This window comes from Macaca thibetana, chromosome 7 (assembly GCF_024542745.1).
Source record: "Macaca thibetana thibetana isolate TM-01 chromosome 7, ASM2454274v1, whole genome shotgun sequence".
Lineage (NCBI taxonomy): Eukaryota > Metazoa > Chordata > Mammalia > Primates > Cercopithecidae > Macaca > Macaca thibetana.
The window spans coordinates 1,370,532-1,383,773 of record NC_065584.1 but is presented as its reverse complement, the minus strand read 5'-3'; the positions used below and the strand labels follow the sequence as shown (position 1 = coordinate 1,383,773).

The 13,242-nt window shown below is 43.6% G+C and overlaps 1 gene segment (V, D, J or C); it reads right to left on the bottom strand.

The window, feature by feature from the left end:
- Positions 1-13,242, bottom strand: part of LOC126958568 (immunoglobulin heavy constant gamma 1-like) — a 510,670-nt gene that overhangs the window by 302,312 nt on the left and 195,116 nt on the right.

Sequence of the window (13,242 nt, the reverse complement as noted above, 5' to 3'; positions counted from 1 at the left end):
ATGTATAAAGATCTGAATGAGATAACATTTTATTTTCAATTGAAATTCAATTTCAATTGAAATTCACAATAATTTTTGCTTTTAAAATGCAGTGTAGATATGTCACAGAGAATGTGAAACGCAAAACCCACAAACAGAAGAAATCACACTTCCCATACCGTCCACAGAAAACTGCTGATGTTCTAGAGTAGTACTGAGATCTAGCATTCTTCTGAATACACCTGTGGTTCTAGCTGCCCTGCTTCCATAACATTGTTTAGAATTCCCACCCCTTTCTCCAAACACAGCTTGATATCCTTTCTCTCAACCTGCTTAGAAATTTCCTCCATTCAGCCGACATAAAGATGCAAGCAATCCATTCCTGTGCCCCTCTCAGTGTATTTTATTATTTTGTGGGTGAACGCTAATGGACAGTTACCTATGAGGTCAGTGAATATGATGCCCTCCTGCTGTGTGCCCTTCGGGTGTGAGGGGTTTTGCTGATAGAGCAGCAGGCCCCATCCCAGCCTTCTTGCATCTCCACCCCCCACCTCACACTCCAGCTGATCTCTCTCCTGTGGCCTAGGGGGTTCCCCGGAGGCAATGATATCCCCTCTCTCAAGAGCCCACTCACTTGGTGCCCTTGCAAGACCACCATGCTTGGCACGGCCCCACCTCGTGTCAGGGCCTGTGTCCCCTGCCCCACCCCCTAAGCAGATGGGACCAGCAGGGGCACTGCTCAGGGCAGGGAGCGGAGGTATGCGTGGAAGAAAGGCAAATGTGCATTTTGTTGGAGAAATAGTATAGGTAGTTTGAGCAAAAAATCTAATGCCATGTGAACTTTTAGAATGACACATATTTTAACAAAGAACGTGATCAATCGAGTTCAAAGTCAGGTAAACACTATTTAGAGCAACAACAACATCAAAAACACAAGCCAACAGTTCACCAAGAGAAACCATGATTAACCCCATGGAAATGGTCTTCCAAGGGCATCAGCACTTAAATCCTTGAAATCTGCATGCCTCAGCACCTGTTGTCTTGAGCTGCCCTCCTGTGTGTTCTAATCACTCCTGACCACGGGGCCTGCACTGTGGGAAATCCGAGCTGTGCCAGGTGGAGGCAGCAGGGCAATTGCTACCAGGTTGCTGGTGTGGATGCCGAGGCCGCCCGAGCAGGTATAAACTCCCACCTGTGGGCCAGGGAAGAGTGCACAGGAGACACGTCCTGGGCATAGGGTGAGGGAGAGCCGTGGGGGCTCTGGGTTCTGAGGAGGATTCTGGCCTGGCAGGGACAAGACCAACCAGCATGTGAGGCCAGGCTGGAGTCTGGACCTCTGAGGCTGCAAGGGTCATGGGCTGCTTGGTCCAAGGGGGTGTCCTGGTTCTCAGTGGGATACTTTCAAACGTTCCTTCTTCCTCCAATCCCCCTCCTCCTCTTTCTGGGGTGGGTCCACTCCCAGAGTCTGCAACTCTGCATCCGTCCTGGGCATTGAGCTTCCAATTCCATCCTCTTCTCTTCTGCTGTGTCTAAGCTGCTGTGAAGCCACCTGCTGTAATTTACTGTTGTATATTTAATATTGTACCATACATCTGTTCTGTTTCCTTCAATCATAAATGCTTCATTTCATGCTCAGCATCTGAGAACACAAGGCCTTGTCAGCTGTCACCTCCTTCCATTCTCTGTTTCCTTCCTCCTATCCCCATGTTTGCCCATCATGTCCTGTCTCCTGCCATCCTGAACGCTTCTGATGGAAGGTCTGAAATGTCATGAGCATTGTGAAGATTCTTTGTAATGTGACCTTGTTCCAGGCAGGAATTCTCCCTCACCCACCCCTGGAAGCCAAGTATAGGAAGATTGCATGCTCAATCAAAGACTGAGCTAACTTAACACTGGCTTTGGTTTGAAGGTTTCTCCAATCCCCAGGGCACAAGATTTCAGAGAGTTTAGGTGAGAGTCTGGGTGTTATCCTTCAGGAGGTTGTAAAGTCCATTTCACCTAGTCTACGCCACAGACTATGGAAACTACAGATAGATAGATAGATAGATAGATAGATAGATAGATAGATAGATAGAGAGAGAGAGACATAGTTCTGTCCCTCTAGACAACCCTAATATTTATATATAATACATAATATATATTATATATACGACATTATATATAATACATAATATATAAGATATATTTAATACATAATATATATTATATATGTTATATATATATATATAAGAGTTTATTAAGGAGTATTAAATTCACACAGTTACAAGGTCCCACAGTAGGCCACCTGCAAGCTGAGGAGCAAGGAAGCCAGTCCAATTCCCAAGGCTGAAGAACTTGAAGTCCAATGTTTGAGGGCAGGAAGCATCCAGCACAGGAGAAAGATGTCGGCTGGGAGACTAAGCCAGTCTAGTCTTTTCATGTTTTTCTGCCTGCTTTATATCCTGGCCACACTGGCAGCTGATTAGATGGTACCCACCTAGATTAAGGGCAGGTCTGCCTTTCCCAGCCCACTGGCTCAAATGTTAATCTCCTTTGGCAACAGCCTCACAGACACACCCAGGATCAATCCTTTGCATGCTTCAGTCCAATCAAGTTGACACTCAGTAGTAACCATCACAAGTCCACCGCTTGTCAACTTGAACCCACATGAATCTCCTGAGATCATACATAATCTTCAAACAAAGACAATAATAAGGTCATAATTACACCTAATGTAATACAACTATCTTTTGTACAACCAGAAATGTACCAATCCCCAATCCAAATGCTATTACATAAAGTTAAGAACACTTAAATGCTGATATGAAGTCAATAAATTTTATGTCACATGATAAAGGAAAAAAGAAATAAAATGAAGGAATTTTCTGAGTACAAGGGTATACATGCACAAAATGTTTTTAACAAAAAAAGAAGGAAATACTGATGACAATTACAGTCCTCATTTTGGCAACTGATCACGTGGTTGTAGCTGGTATTGATGACCACCTTCTTCTACTACCCATTCTGTATTCCCTTTGCCTTCAGCAAGCATTGCAGCGGGTCGTGGTTTTTTTCCTAGTGGAGTGACACAAACCTTCATTCCTGAAGGGTCTGGGCCATTCATAGTCCTGCCTGGATTGGGCTGTGATAGTCTCCTATTGACCTTAATGACAGGGCATGGGAATGCTAAGAGACGCCCTAATGGATCTCCTGTATTCCATACATACTCTTCCTTACCTCCATTGTGGAGTAATAGACTGATTGCATCTTGATAGTCCAAGTCGGCCACCCAGCCAACACTGTAACTCCCTTCTTAGCCTGTGGACTTAAAGGTAGGAGGGGCCCAAAGTGTCCAGGTGGCAATCTTAACTTCCAGTTTAATGGAATTATTGTTGTGTCTCCTGACAGCAGCATTATTCCCACTGGATCTAAGACCTCTAGGCCACCAGAATGTAATGTCATGGGAACAGGAAGCAAAAATTTTGCTAGTGGATCACTGGGGGCGATGGTGAATGGTGCCACTTCCACTTCCACCCTTGACTCCTGCACACGAGTTATGGCTATGGGAGAAACAGGACCATATATTGGATGCTGATTCAGAGCACACACGGCCTTCTGGAGAGCTTTGCCCCAGCCCTGCAAAGTATTGTCACCTAGTTGGCATTATAATTGTGACTTCGAAAGGCCATTCCATTTTTCCGTCAATCCAGCTGCTTCAGGATGATGGGGAACATGGTAAGACAAGTGAATCCCATGAGCATGAGCCCACTGCCACACTTCTTTAGCCATCAAGGGAGTGCCTTGGTCAGAGGCAATGCTATGTGGAATACCGTGACAGTGGATAAGGCATTCCATGAGTCCACAGATGGTAGTATTGGCAGAAGCATTGCATGCAGGATAGGCAAACCCATATCTGGAGTCAGTGTGTATTTCAGTGAGGACAAACCTCTGCCCTTTCCAGGGTGGAGGAGGTCCAATATAATCCAGCCTGCCACCAGGTAGCTGGCTGATCACCCTGAGGAATGATGCCATTTGGGTAGAGACACAGAGCCAAACCATATCACGCCACCCCAACCCCTCTCCAATCTCATGTTCTCTTTGCATTTCAAAACCAATCATGCCTTCCCAACAGTACCCAAACTTCTTAACTCATTTCAGCATTAACTCAAAAGTCCGAGTCCAAATTCATATTAGAGACAAGGCAAGTCCCTTCCGTCTATGAACCTGTAAAATGAGAAGGAAGTCAGTTACTTCCAAGAAACAATGGGGGTAGAGACATTAGATAAATGCTCCCATTTCAGATGGGAGAAATGGGCCAAAATAAAGGGGCTACAGGTCACATGCAAGCCCAGAATCCAGTGGGGCAGTCATTAAATCTTAAAGCTCCCAAATAATCTCCTTTGACTCCATTTCTCACATTCAGGGCATGCTAATGCAAAGTGGGGGCTTCCAAACCTTGGGAAGCTCTCACCCTGTGACTTTGCAGGCTTTGCAGCTCTGATCCTGTGGCTGCTCTCATGGGCTTTGCAGATTTCAGCCCTCCTGGCTGCTCTCATTGAGTGCCTGCAGCTTTTCCAGGTGCACAGTGCAAGCTGTTAATGGATCTACCATTCTGGGGTCTGAAGGATGGTGGCCCTCTTCTCACAGCCCCATTAGTCACTGCCCCGATTGGGACTCTGTGTGGGGGCTCCAACCCCCCATTTCCCTTCTGCACTGCCCTAGCAGAGGCTCTCCATGAAGGCTTTGCTCCTGGAGCAGACTTCTGGCTGGACATCCAGTCATGTCTATAAATCCTCTGAGATCTAGGCGGAGGATCACAAAGCTGAACTCGTCTCTTCTGCACACCCATCAGCCCAACATCATGTGGAAGCCACCAAGGATTGGGGCTTGTACCTTCTGAAGCAATGGCCTGAGCTGCACGTTGGACTTTTTTAGCCACAGCTAGAGCTGGAGCAGCTGGGAACACAGGGCACCAAGTCCCATGGCTCCACAGAGCAGCTGGGCCCTGGACCCAGCCCATGAAACCACGTTTCCCTGATAGGCCTCCAGGCCTGTGATTGGAAGGGCTGCTCCAAAGATCTCTGACATGCCCTGAAAATGTTTTCCCCATTGTCTTGGTTATTAATATTCATCTCCTCATTACTTATGCAAATTTCTGCAGCCAAGTTGAATTTCTCCCTAGAAAATGTGTTTTGTTTTACTACCACATGGCTAGGCTGCGAATTTTCCAAACTTTTATGCTCTGTTTCCCTTTTAAACATAAGTTACTATTTCAGATCATCTCTCTCAAGTGCAAAAGTTCCACAAATTTCTAGGGCAGGGACAAAATTCCATCAAGTTTGGTTTAATACATTTTAGAGAGGCATGAGACATCAATCAAATACATTTAACAGAACCATTGGTTTGGTCCAGAATGGTGGAACAACTCAAAGCGAGCGCTTCCAGGGTATAGGTGAATTTAAACATTTTCTGGTTGACAATCGGTTGAGTTTTTCTAAAGACCTGGGATAGATAGAAAGGTAATGTTAAGTCCAAAATTCTTTTGAAGTCTTTTTTTTTTTTTTTTAATTTATTTATTATTATTATACTTTAAGTTGTAGGGTACATGTGCATAACGTGCAGGTTTGTTACATATGTATACTTGTGCCTTGTTGGTGTGCTGCACCCATCAACTCGTCATTTACATCAGGTATAACTCCCAATGCAATCCCTCCCCCCTCCCCCCTCCCCCCTCCCCATAATAGGCCCCGGTGTGTGATGTTCCCCTTCCTGAGTCCGAGTGATCTCATTGTTCAGTTCCCACCTATGAGTGAGAACATGCGGTGTTTGGTTTTCTGTTCTTGTGATAGTTTGCTAAGAATGATGGTTTCCAGCTGCATCCATGTCCCTACAAAGGACACAAACTCATCCTTTTTGATGGCTGCATAGTATTCCATGGTGTATATGTGCCACATTTTCTTAATCCAATCTGTCACTGATGGACATTTGGGTTGATTCCAAGTCTTTGCTATTGTGAATAGTGCCGCAATAAACATACGTGTGCATGTGTCTTTATAGCAGCATAATTTATAATCCTTTGGGTATATACCCAGTAATGGGATGGCTGGGTCATATGGTACATCTAGTTCTAGATCCTTGAGGAATCGCCATACTGTTTTCCATAATGGTTGAACTAGTTTACAATCCCACCAACAGTGTAAAAGTGTTCCTATTTCTCCACATCCTCTCCAGCACCTGTTGTTTCCTGACTTTTTAATGATCGCCATTCTAACTGGTGTGAGATGGTATCTCATTGTGGTTTTGATTTGCATTTCTCTGATGGCCTTTAGTGGTTGCCCTTAGAGACAATAGGTGACAAATGTTTCCTATTCAGATCTTAGTTCATCTCTTTAGGATTGGGAGGTTCTAGATGCAAAAGATCTAGCTATATTGATAGAGATTCTTTACAGATGCAAATTTTCCCCTACAAAGAATGACTTTGCCGGGCCATTTCTTTCTTTCTTTTCTTTCTTTCCTCTTTTCCTCCTTTCCTTCCTTCCTTCCTTTCTTCCCTCCCTCCCTCCTCTCCCTCTCTTTCTGTCTTTTCTCTCTCTTTCTCTCTTTCTCTCTCTCTTCTTTCTTTCCTTCTTTCTTTCTTTCTTTCTTTCTTTCTTTCTCTTTCTTTCTTTCCTTCCTTCCTTCCTTCCTTCCTTCCTTCCTTCCCTTCCTTCCTTCCTTCCTTCCTTCCTTCTTTTTCTTTCTTCTTTCTTTCTTTCTTTCTTTCTTTCTTTCTTTTTCTTTCTTTCTTTCTTTCTTTCTTTCTTTTTTCTCTCTCTCTCTCTCTCTCTCTTGCTTTCTTGCTTTCTTTCTTTCTTTCTTTCTTATCTTGATGGAATTTTGCTCTAGTTGCCCAGGCTGGAATACAATGGCACTATTCCAGCTCACCACAAGCTCCACCTCCTGGGTTCAAGCAATTCTCCTGCCTCAGTCTCCCAAGTAGCTAGGATTACAAGCATGTGCCACCACACTTGGCTGATTTTGTATTTTTATTAGACACGGGGTTTCCCCATGTTGGTCAGGCTGGTCTCGAACTCCCAACCTCAGGTGATCCACCAGCCTCAGCCTCCCAAAGTGCTGGGATTACAGGCAAGACCCACCATGCCCAGCCTGCAGGGTCATCTCAGAGTAGGGCAAAGAAACATCTTTTGGGGTAAAATATTTTGATTTTCTTATTTGTCTCATAATGTTATGCCAGAGTTACTTTGGAAAGTAAATCATGATATATAGGTTTAAATAAAACCCATCTGATAATAATATATGATTTGTAGAGTGTGACACCCCAGACTCCTTAGATAGGAACTCGGGCAAGATAAAAAAATCAGTTTAGTCCTCACCACCTAAGACCATCTCATTTTGGACTACACTATTCATGTCACTATCAGCATTTTGATCAAAACCACTCAACAAGTCTCTAGGAAGTTCCAAACTTTCCCACATCTTCCTGTCTTCTTTCAATTTCTTCAAACTATTCCAACCTCTGCCATGGGGAACTCAGTTCCAAACCTGCTTCGAGATTTTGAGTTATCTTTACAGAAGTTCCCCACTCCTGGTACCAATTTACTATATTAGTCTGTTTTCACACTGCTATAAAGAACTGCCTGAAAGTGGGTAATTTGTAAAGGTTTGTTTGTGGGTAATTTGTAAAGGTAGTTTGTAAAGGTTTAATTGACTCACAGTTCTGTGGTTAGGATTGGGGACTCAGGAAACTTGCAATAATGATACAAGTGGAAGCAGGCATGTGACACATGGCAGCAGGTGAGAGACAGAGAGGGAGAGAGAGAAAAAGAGAGAGAGAGAATGAAGGAGGAACCACCACACATCAATAAAACCATCAGATCTCATGTGTCAGCTTCCCAGCCTCATTCCACCACCTATGCATTTCCCCTCAAAAAGGTGGACATACTTCTCATACAAATGCATGAAAACCTAATCCTGTTTTGAAGTTTTCTGCTCAGAAGACCAATAATAGCACTTATATTTTAGCAAAGTTATTTATAATATGAACATGATTGTATTGCTAGAAATAAAATTTTAAAAAATCATGGCAACAATTTTTTTGAATTATAGTTTAAGTTCTAGGGTACATGTGCACAACGTGCAGGTTTGTTACATATGTATACATGTGCCATGTTGGTGTGCTGCACCCATTAACTTGTCATTTACATTAGGTATTTCTCCTAATGCTATCTCTCCCCCATCCCCCCACCCCACGAAAGACCCCAGTGTATGATGTTCCCCACCCTGTGTCAGAGTGTTCTCATTGTTCAATTCCCACCTATGAGTGAGAACATGTGGTGTTTGGTTTTCTGTCCTTGCAATAGTTTGCTCAGAATGATACTTTCAAGCTTCATCCATGTCCCTACAAAGGACATAAACTCATCCTTTTTTATGGCTGCATAGTATTCCATGGTGTACATTTGACACATTTTCATAATCCAGTCTACCATTGATGGACATTTGGGTTGGTTCCAAGTCTTTGCTATTGTGAATAGTGCTGCTATGAACATACGTGTGCATGTGTCTTTAGAGCAGCATGATTTATAATCCTTTGGGTATATACCCAGTAATGGGATGGCTGGGTCAAATGGTATTTCTAGTTCTAGATCCTTGAGGAATCACCACACTGTCTTCCACAATGGTTGAACTAGTTTAAAGTCCCACCAGCTGTGTAAAAGTGTTCCTATTTCTCCACATCCTCTCCAGCACCTGTTGTTTCCTGACTTTTTAATGGTTGCCATTCTAAATGGTGTGAGATGGTATCTTATTGTGGTTTTGATTTGCATTTCTCTGATGGTCAGTGATGATGAGCATTTTTTCATGTGTCTGTTGGCTGTATAAATGTCTTCTTTTGAGAAGTGTTTGTTCACATCCTTTGCCCACTTTTTGATGGGGTTGTTTTGCCTTTTTCTTGTAAATTTGTTTAAGTTCTCTGCAGATTCTGGATATTAGCCCTTTGTCAGATGGGTAGATTGCAAAAATTTTCTCCCATTCTGTGGGTTGCCTGTTCACTCTGACGGTAGTTTCTTTTGCTGTGCATAAACTATTTAGATTAATTAAATCCCATTTGTCTATTTTCGATTTTGTTGCCATTGCTTTTGGTGTTTTAGACATGAAGTCCTTGCCCATGCCTATGTCCTGAATGGTATTGCCTTGGTTTTCTCCTAGGGTTTCCATGGTTTTAGGTCTAACATGTAAGTCTCTAATCCATCTTGAATTAATTTTTGTGTAAGGTGTAAGGAAGGGATCCAGTTTCAACTTTCTACATATGGCTCGCCAGTTTTCCCAGCACCATTTATTAAATAGGGAATCTTTTCCCCATTTCTTGTTTTTGTCAGGTTTATCAAAGATCACATAATTGTAGATGTGTGGTATTATTTCTGAGAGCTGTGTTCTGTTCCATTGGTCTATATTTCTGTTTTGGTACCAGCACCATGCTGTTTTGGTTACTGTAACCTTGTAGTATAGTTTGAAGTCAGGTAAGCGTGATGCCTCCAACTTTGTTCTTTTGGCTTAGGATTGTCTTGGCAATGAGGGCTCTTTTTTGGTTCTATATGAACTTTAAAGTAGTTTTTTCCAATTCTGTGAAGAAAGTCACTGGTAGCTTGATGGGGATGGCATTGAATCTATAAATTACCTTGGGCAGTATGGCCATTTTCATGATATTGATTCTTCCTATCCATGAGCATGGAATGTTCTTCCATTTGTTTGTGTCCTCTTTTATTTCATTGAGCAGTGGTTTGTAGTTCTTCTTGAAGAGGTCCTTCACATCCCTTGTAAGTTGGATTCCTAGGTATTTTATTCTCTTTGAAGCAGTTGTGAATGGGAGTTCACTCATGATTTGGCTCTCTGTTTGTCTGTTATTGGTGTATAGGAATGTGATTTTTGCACATTGATTTTGTATCCTGAGAGTTTGCAGAAGTTGCTTATCAGCTTAAGGGTATTTTGGTCTGAGATGATGGGGTTTTCTAAATATACAATTATGTCATGTGCAAACAGGGACAATTTGACTTCCTCTTTTTCTAATTGAATGCCCTTTATTTCTTTCTCTTGCCTGATTGCCCTGGCCAGAACTTCTAACACTATGTTGAATAGGAGTGGTGAGAGAGGGCATCCCTGTCTTATGCCAGTTTTCAAAGGAAGTGCTTTCAGTTTTTGCCCATTCAGTGTGATACTGGCTGTGGTTTTGTCATAAATAGCTCTTATTGAGATACGTCCCATCAATACCTAGTTTATTGAGAGTTTTTAGCATGAAAGGCTGTTGAATTTTGTCAAAGGCCTTTTCTGCATCTATTGAGATGATCATGTGGTTTTTGTCTTTGGTTCTGTTTATATGCTGGATTATGTTTATTTATTTGTGTATGTTGAACCAACCTTGCATCCCAGGGATGAGGCCAACTTGATCATGGTGGATAAGTTTTTTGATGTGCTGCCATGGCAACAATTTTTTGTGTCACTTTGTCTAGACTATAGTCTCAGTTATTTAACCACACACTAACCCAGGTGTTGCTCCAGTGGAATAACACAGGTGTTAGAAAAACCTGTCATCAGACTGGGCACAGTGGCTCACACCTGTAATCTCTGCACTTTGGGAGGCCAAGGCAGGCAGATCACCTGAGGTCACGAGGTGGAGACCAGCCTGGCCAACATGGTGAATCCCCATCTCTATAGAAATACAAAAATTAACTAGGTGTGTTGGCTTGAGCCTGTACTCCCAGCTACTCAGGAGGCTGAGGCAGGAGAATCACCTGAGCCTGGGAGGTGGAGGTTGCAGTGTGCTGAGGTTGTGCCACTGCACTACATCCTGGGGATAAAGCAAGACTCTATCTCAAAAAAAGAAAAAAAGAAAAGAAAAGCCTGTCATCATTTTTTCCTAAGTCTGGAAGATTGTCCTAGATAACCTAGGCGGGGTTGATTCAATCAGAGCAATGAGAAGCTGATGTAAGGGTGGACCACAGTTGCTGGTCTTCCCAGGAATTCCAGCCTATCCTTCCTGATGATCAGCATTCTTGACATTGGCGATGCTTAGGCAGGCCTTACCTTTGCTGTCACGAGGAGCTCAAAGCACAATAAAGTGTCAATCCTCAACTCTGCCCAAAGTGGTAGGTGAGAAAGGGGACTCTGTGAGTATGAGAAGCACAAGATCACTTCTACATTAATATCCCATTTGAGAAAACTACCATTATTTCCTTGGTGACTAAAGTCCACTTCATTTCCCAAATGTGTCTATGCACAGAAGACAACAGGAGGGGCCAGGCAACGGTGAGTGAAAAAGTCCCCTCAGCCTTCACAGGTCCTGCAGGAATCACAGCCTGGGCCACACCTGAGTTCCAGGCAACAAACCTGAATCCTAGGATTTAGACCAAAGAATACACACCCTCTGTTTTCAGGAAGAAAAGGAGACAAGGGAACTGTGAGACGAAGTCTGGAGAGAGGAGAAATGGGAAAGAGCCAACTGGATCTCTTATGAGTCAGATGTGCTTAGTTTTTAAAAAGGAGAGGGGTTAGCTGTGAAAACTGTCAGATTTTAAAGATTCTGGCCCTGGGTGAGCCTCCCTCTTGGCTCCAATCTGAGACCAAAAGAGATTTCCACAGTGGTCTTCACCCCGAGTCTGATTAGAAAATAGTCCCAAGATTCCCCTGGGCTTCCTCAGGACTCTGATTTTGATGACCAAGGCAGGGTCATTTCTGCCCCCAACATGGCAGTCTGGCTCCTGTGAAGGTGAGGATGTGTCCTCTTGTTGCAAAAATAAATAAATAAATAAATAGATAGATAGATAAGAAAAGAAAAAAGGAAAACAGTTTTGCATTCAAAGACATCAAAATATTAGTACAGAATTGTAACATTTGGAGATGTTAAATCTGGAGAAGTTACCTAGAAGAATTTGATAATGAGGCAGCCCCAGTCCCTCACAGGAAGACAGCCCTTAGGACCACCTTACTTAACCCTGGGGACAGCCCAGTGCACAGTGACTAGGATGCTCTCTGGTGGTTCTAGGAACTTCTGCAGTGAGGTTTCTCTCTGGGCTCACACTGACTTCTCCTCACTGTGTCTCTCATGCAGTAATACACAGCCGTGTCCTCCACTCTCAGGCTGTTCATTTGCAGATACAGTGAGTTCTTGGTGGTGTCTCTGGAGATGGTGAATTGGCCCTTCATAGAATCTGGGTAGTATGTGTTAATACCACCATTACTGATAGCTGAGACCCACTTTAGCCACTTCCCTGGAGCCTGGTGAACCCAGTGCATCTAGTAGCTACTGAAGGTGAATCCAAATGCTGCACAGGAGAGTCTCAGGGACCCCCCAGGCTTTGCCAGGCCTCCTCCAGACTCCACCAGCTGCACCTCACACTGGACACCTGCAAACAAAGAGGCACCATGATCATAAACTGCCACATACATCCACTGTTTATCTCATTTATATCCACTCACAGCAAATATCCCTACTTCTCCATGAGCCACCTTTTAAAATAGCAACAAGGAAAACCCAGCTCGCCCCAAACTCCGTGGTGAGTCCTGTGTGTTTAGTCCCGATCACCAAATGGAAACACCTGGGAATCCCAAGGCTGGGGCTCCTCTCCCGGGCTGCAGGGTCAGGGCTGGACGGTTTTCGTCAGCAGAGGAAGTGCCTTATTTGCATGTCTCCTACTATATAGCAAGCTCTGGGGTTGGATGCCTGAGAAGAAGGCAGCACCCCGATAAAATGACCGTGACCTGCAGGAGTTTGGTGAAAATAATGGTTAAAAAAATGTAGCCGGGCATCGTAGCTCACACTTGTAATCCCAGCACTTTGGGAGGCTGAGCGGGGTTGATCATATGTGAGGTCAGGAGTTTGAGACAAGCCTGGCTAACATGGTGAAACCCCATCTCTACTAAAACTACAAAAATTAGCTGGGTGGTAGTGGTGTGCGCCTGTAATCCTAGCTACTTGGGAGTCTGAGGCAGGAGAATCACTTGAGCCTGGGAGTCCGAGGCTGCAGTGAGCTGAGATCACACCTCTGCACTCCAGTCTGGGTGACAGAGTGAGACCCTGTCTCAAAAGAAAGTAAAAATGCTGTCTTCTTATGAAATTGTGCTGTAATAAACACTTTGCACTGATCTTCCAGTTTTATTTTTAAATACTTGTGTAAATTATGTTCTGCAAGAGTCAATGTTTTCACCAATTACAAAAGTGGAAGTAAACCCACACATGGAGGGGCTAAGGATGTGTCTAAGAGCTCATGTCTGGGATAAGTGAACCCCGGTATC